This window comes from Alnus glutinosa, chromosome 13 (genome assembly GCF_958979055.1).
Source record: "Alnus glutinosa chromosome 13, dhAlnGlut1.1, whole genome shotgun sequence".
In the NCBI taxonomy this organism is placed as follows: domain Eukaryota; kingdom Viridiplantae; phylum Streptophyta; class Magnoliopsida; order Fagales; family Betulaceae; genus Alnus; species Alnus glutinosa.
Genome location: NC_084898.1, coordinates 23,846,048 through 23,852,998, shown reverse-complemented (window position 1 = coordinate 23,852,998; position 6,951 = coordinate 23,846,048). Strand labels below are relative to the sequence as shown.

Genomic DNA, 6,951 nt, shown 5'->3' with positions numbered 1-6,951 from the left:
TTTATTTTCTAATAGTTTTGAGAGCAATGAACTTGTTTTTCTTAGGTTGAGGCAAAGAAAATTTATAGGTTTGCAGAGAGCCAATGAGCTCTGCAATTTTCATAGTGTCAAGGTCTTTGCTCTCTTTAATAGTAGTTACTTTGATCCTCAATCTTTCAAGAAGAGATCGCAAAATTTTCTTGATGAGTTTAGCATGCATCTGAAAACTTCTTTCCAAGATTAATCATAAAATTACAAATATCATTTATTTTGTCATAAAACTCATTAAATGTCTCATCATTTATTTTTTATTTTTTTACACAACTGAAAATTACCAAAATTTAAAACCTCGACATTGCATTCTCATTCATTAAATATGGAGCCGACATACAATACGTCTTGATCTATTGTAGCTACAACCTGCTATAATAAGACCATATATATGAAGATCGACTTAATATTTTATTAAAGATCATAAAAAACACACCATCCACTATCCATCCGTAATTATTATTACACATACGTACAACGTACGAACACCATATATTTAAGACAGGGACGATGAAGCTCCATTAAAGAAGTCATATATTGGCTTCGTTGCTCTATTCAATTACAATTGCTTCAAGTTCAACTTGAGGTACAATTGCTTCATGTTCAACTTGAGGATGCTGGGGGATGCAGGTAATGGTGAGACCAGGAATGGCTTGGAGGGTGTCGCAAAACCATAACATCAAGCGCTTCAACAGATTCAAAAGAATTTCATACCAAGGCGATAGGATTACGAGTATGGGAAAGACATACCAGAAAGGTGATGATGGGAGAAAGAAGGAGGCCAGCAATGCAAGAGTGAGGGGACAGGAGAAATGTCCAGCCCTCAACCGAATTGGCTCCACACTAATAATAAGAGGGAGCTTCACGAAGGTGAAGAGGAAGACCAGTGTCAAAATGGCAACAAATAGAAATGCCATGACAAAGAATATTGGATTACTCGAGTTAGAATCTTGGGCCCAAGGCTTGGCTTGGAGTTTGAGGAGATTGATGAGTGGAGGAACAACATACCGCAAATCCACCAAAAACACCATCTTTCTCTGCTCGGGGAAAAAAATAAAAAACTAAAATGAAAAAAACTACACAAGGGTCCAAGCAATTTACAATGCTATATATATAGAGAAATGTTAAAGCTCGATGATAACGACTTAACAAGAATGGTTCGTGATTAATTCTTGCTTTTCCTTGCGTTTTATATGTCTTCGTTCCACTGTAAGTGCCGGAAGGCGTATAACAACATAGTGTCGGTGGGGGACCCAGCATTGACAAATTGGGGGGGTCAAATTAAAAAAGAAAATTAGGGAGGGCAAGACTAAAAAAATAAAACAAATTAGGGATACAATTTTAAATTATTTTTAAAAAAAAAAAAAAAAAATTTGGGAGAAAAAATCTGGGGCTTGGGCGGGCACTGCCCCTGAATAAGTCTGCCATGCGCAGAGTTCTCTCTCTCTCTCTCTCTCTCTCTCTCTCTCTCTCTATATATATATATATATATATATATATATATATATATATATTTTTTTTTTTTTGTGGGTTTTTTTTTTTTTTTAATGTTTATTTTTGTTTGGTAGAAGCTAAGGGAAATATGAGAACATAATTTTTTTTTTCTCTCTCTACAGAATACAGATAGAAGAAGAGAGAAGAAAAATGGAGAGGGTAGTTAATATGGAACGGAGTTGCCCAATTTATAGGGCATCAAAACAAAATTGATATATAACAACATTCTTCCATATTAACTCCCCTCTCCATTTTTCTTCTCTCTTCTTCTATCTGTATTCTGTAGAGAGAGAAAGAGATAGAAGGAACAAAGTTAAGGTGTTTTAAGATGAGAAAATGACATCACACAGTACAATTAGGACAGGGTGGCCACAGCCCTCACCGGTGTGCCCTTGGACAGTTGGACGTTTCTTCCACCATTATAAAAAAATAAAAAATAAAATTAATTCGACTTCAGAGTTTTTTAGGGTCTTTAATAGAATATTAAGTCTTTACGTATGGATCCTAAAAAACACATACGTACAAATGTGTTTTTTAGGATCTTTAATAAAATATTAAGTCTTCATATGGTCTTATTATGGCAGGTTGTAGCTACAACATAACAGATCAAGCGGTAACAGATCGAGCGGTATTGTACGCTCTACTTTTTTTGTTTTGCTGAGACTCCATATTTATAAAAGAGAATGAGATGTCGAGGTTTTAAATTTTGGTAATTTTTGGTTTTTTTTTTTTTTTTTATTTTATTTTCAGTGGTATGTAATGCATCAACGGGATACTCTGACCCACATATCTAATTGGTTCTTGTTTATTTAGTTTTGGTTTATTAGTTGCTTGGTTGCTGAAAAAGTGTGAAGACGTGAAAAGAAATGAATTTTTTTTAATGCTTCGTAACTTTTTTTTATAGATTATTATTTTTTTTTTTCGTAGAAGATGAAAAGCCCACTTGAATTCTATCATATAGTCATGTTTTCCCGAGGGTAATTTATTTTTTGGGAAGCCACTAAATCCAACTCAATTTTATTATTTTATTTGAATTCATGTTTGGGTCAATAAACTCAAAATTCAATTATTTTTTTTCTCAACTCAATTCAATTTATTTTAGCTGAATTTGTTTTAAAAGTGAATTCACACACGAAAACCAAGGAGAGAATACATGAATTATATTTAATTTAATTCACCCAAACTAAAAAAAAAAATCAATCGTGTAGGTAGGTCAATATTAAGCTGCATTTAGTTGATTTGAGTAGAAATCTTGTGCAGTTTTGGCACTCCATTATCCAAGAATTAGAAGTGTTGTACACAGAATACAACAATTTTTCATGTTTGTTCTCATAAGCTAGTAAAAGTATGTGGTAACAACTCCTTGTTTAATTTCCTGACTGTTTTACAAGCATAATGCTTCTCGATGTGTATTGCTTTGCGGCTCTTCTCAGATTCAAGGATATGATGAGATTATGTGGTTTTGATAGTGAATTTATATTTGTTTCATGATAGATTAGAGATGGAGATATTATACATTGGTGAAGGCCTTTGGTATTATTCTGTAGAGACTATAGGGATAGGAGAGGGTGTACGTTGGGTATTGAATAGGGTTTGTGGTTCTTTTGAATGTGTTCCGAACCAGCTATTATTTAACAAAAATATTTTTCAGTTTTTTTTAAACCCTGACGTACCCTGTTCCCAATCACCATTTTGAGATTGCTTAGAGATGTTTGCCAAATAAAAACAACTGCATCAGCACTGGTGCCTGAATGTGTTTGTGTTTGTTAGGCTCTTCAGGAAGTAATTGAGATGGTCTTGACTCTTGAATCAATTCCTTGTACCTTTTTCTTGTTAGCCCATCACGGCTCACACACACACACACACACAATACCCATATTTTTGAAAGCTCAAATTTATTAAGCACCACCAGTACACTGAATCCCTTGGTAACTAATCTAATGCTAAAATTCAAGACCAAAAACTTCAGTCACTAACCCGTTAGCATCGGCCCTCCAATTGTCGTACAAAGCGCATGCCTGCAGCATCAGACATACTAAGTAAGAAAATAGCAAATAGACTTTGTCACAGTAACAATTTTTACCTCAGTTTGTATTAATAATTGAAAAATGATCAGAAGGAAAGAGCACCACTGAACAAAATTTGCAATACAATCCCTCCAGAGACCAAAATTGCCAAGAAAGCAAGTTTTCTAGTATGCAAGCACGATCGCATATAACCTGGTAGGTCTGCCATCATCAAACTTGTCTGCCTCACCTCATATAGGAGAACAACTGAAACAGAACATGCTATTAAGTATTAAAGCAGAAATTTAAGAAGCACATCCATCATATATTATGTCATACGTACCACAATGATCGCAAATTTGAGCAAGCCATTTATTTACCAGATTTCCAATCTATTTTCTTCTTAAGAACAAGTTCATGTGATGTTTTGGGTCAAATATTTAGAAACGTGGGTGCAACCAAGAGAACGGATTTTTAGTTGCATTAGTCTGACACACAGAACATACCCATACAGTAAAACATTTCTTGAAAATCAATTCCAAAAGTTCTTAATTGCATATAACAGTGTTATCACATGAAGAAATGAACTAGTGTCACAAGACCAAGCAGCCATACAACTTGCAAGTGAACATATAATAATTATGAAGCTTTGTTTGAGTTAGCTGTTTTGAGTACCTAGTATTAGCAATTACTACATGAAAATTCTGTATGATCAGTGTTCCTAATAAGTGCATCTTTTGGAGAAATAAAAGATAAATATAGTTGAAAAAAAAAAAAAACATGAACTATATTGCACAAATAGCCAATGATGCCAGTAAGAGCACTCACACCGGCTTGTCTATTTCTCAATCTAAAATAGCTAACCAAAATTTACTTTATTTAGTTTAGCTAATGAGTTTTAAAAACACCATACATCTGATTATCTATTCTTATCCATGTATTCTTTCTTTATTATTTTTTATTGTTTTTTTATTGACAAGTTCGCGCCATTCAATTTCACCAACCGTTCAAGAAAAACACTGAAATTTTCAGAAAACTCCTCATTCGGCCAATCCAAAAAACTCACCCACCGAAAATTTCCAACAATCAGCCCCGCGCTGAAGATCTTGCTCCCGAGCAAAAGCAAAACAAGTGGATCCAATTCGGGAACCCAACCTCAACCTTCCCTGTCCGTTCCAGAAAACCCAAGTGTAGAAGTGAAAAGGCACTACAGAGGCGTGCGACAACGGCCGTGGGGCAAGTACGCGGCGGAGATCCGAGATCCCAACCATCGCGACTCACGAGTGTGGCCGGGGACCTTCGACACGGCTATAGAAGCCGCCAAGGCCTATGACCGAGCCGCGTTCAAGCTCCGGGGCATGAGATCAACACAGGGAGGGGGGGGGGGGGGGGGGGGGATGATCGTGGCTCAGATGGGTCGATCGAAGACGACGGCGAAGGTTGGGCGCACAATCTCACATGAGGCATTCGACGATCTGGTGAAGGAAAACATGGAAGATCTCGGGATGGACCCCGCCGAGGGTCTCCAGGACGCCATCCAAACCCTAACTCTCCAGGGCGTCGATCTCTCCGCTCCAATCTCTCAAAATCCCCATTTTCACGCTACCCTCCATTTGGCCGATCCGGCAGAAAAAGCTTCAACAAAGATGATGGAAAGGTAGAGGCCGGCGTCGGTAGGGAAAGGAAAAGGGAAAAAAAAAAAAAAAAAAAAAAAAAGAAGAAGAAGGAGAAGAGTATGAGAGAGAAGCGGAGAAACAAGAGAAAGAGGCAGAAAGGTGAAACGAAAGTGAAAGAAATAATAAAATAAGCAATAGATGTGTGTACAGTGCAACGCCTCATCTGGCATTGCACTGTACATGAATCTATGCCAACGCTACTTTGCATTTCGTTTACATAAACCGATGGAAGAGGATTTTACGAATTCTGCTATCTATTTGAACTAAAAACGGGTTTTACATAACCCGGTGGGACTGCTCTAAGTATATTGATAGCATAATACATACTACAATTTTCGATTTACATACATGACATTAAAAATCATCATGGCCTCATGAAATGTACGCAAAATCAATAAGGTTATTCTTTTAGATTTACACATGATAGATATCAAAGCTAAAAGATGAACCATAGGCAACCATACATTTCCTGTAGATTTACACAATTCGAGAAATCTAAGAGAATACTTAAAACCAAAAAAAAAAAACCCAGTTGAAAATTACATATATAATTTCAGAAAATACTACAAAGTTCATTAATTTCGCTTCGTAGAGCAAAATCATCACAAGCAGAAGTTGTTCTTCGTTTCTTCTCTACAATTCCAGCGTAAAACATTGTAATTCAGATTAACTCCATAATTCTAAACCGTAAGGAACCTCTTTCAAAACTAAAATTAGGGTGTAAATTACACCCAACAATCACAATCTCCTCCTCATCGCATCATAAAAATATATAAACAGAAAACAAATCGAAAAACACCAAAGTGGAAACTTTTTGAGGAATGTGAGCTAACCAGAATCGGATTCACAGAGTGTTCTCCAACACGTTTACACGGAAACGCAGGTTTTCGATTTGGGGTTCTCTGAAGTTCTAAGCCATGGCCGTGGAATCTACCAGACAGTGTGAGCGGATTTTATGGGAATTGCGACCCAAAAAACAGAGTACAGCTAAAATTTAGAGGGAAAGTTGTGAACGGTAGGAGTGAGGTCCATCATGCTCAAAGGATCCCGCTGGGCCCAAGTTGACGTGGCGGTGCGAGAGGATAGATTAATTAGGGGATTCTAGAGTTTTTAATCCTTGTACTTGATTAATGGTAAATGATAAGTTATAAAACAATTTTAAAAAATTGAATCAAGAAATTTTAGAATTCGAATGAAATTGGAAAAATGGGGTAATACAGATTTTATTAGAATCCCTTTAAAAATTCACTTGCAGTCCATACTCTATAAAAGATAAATATTATATATTACACAAACATCTTATTTTAATCTTACCACATTGACGTGACAATATTTACAAGTCATGAGTCATGACTCCTGAATAATACTATATATTTAATCTCCATCCCACTAGATTTAACTAGTAATGTCTATCAGCCATTTAATTAGTTCTTATTATAATAATAATTAAATAAGAGCATGGAATATTGTCATATTAGTTTGGTAAAATATGAGGGTAGTATTTATTATTACTCAAGAGCCATTATTACAAAATTAAGTAAAAACTAAAAAATATCCAACATTGATGTGACATGCAACATTAATGTTTATAAAAACGAGTGTTATGTCGCACAAATTTTAGTGAATGATATGACAAGTATCACGTGAACTGTCGTATTAATTTATAAAGAATTCGTAAAAAAAAAGTTGTATTGTTCCTAGCCGCATGTACAATTTGAAATTTTACTGTATAAAATTCCTTGAAC

The 6,951-nt window shown here is 35.6% G+C and overlaps 1 long non-coding RNA gene across 1 annotated transcript; it reads right to left on the bottom strand.

The window, feature by feature from the left end:
• Positions 1-3,365: 3,365 nt before the first annotated feature.
• On the bottom strand, positions 3,366-6,164 carry LOC133853774 (uncharacterized). Its single transcript, XR_009896736.1, has 3 exons — positions 6,040-6,164; positions 3,654-3,797; positions 3,366-3,542 (listed from the first exon to the last, which is right to left on the bottom strand). It is a non-coding gene; the product is annotated as an uncharacterized LOC133853774 (long non-coding RNA).
• Positions 6,165-6,951: the final 787 nt, after the last annotated feature.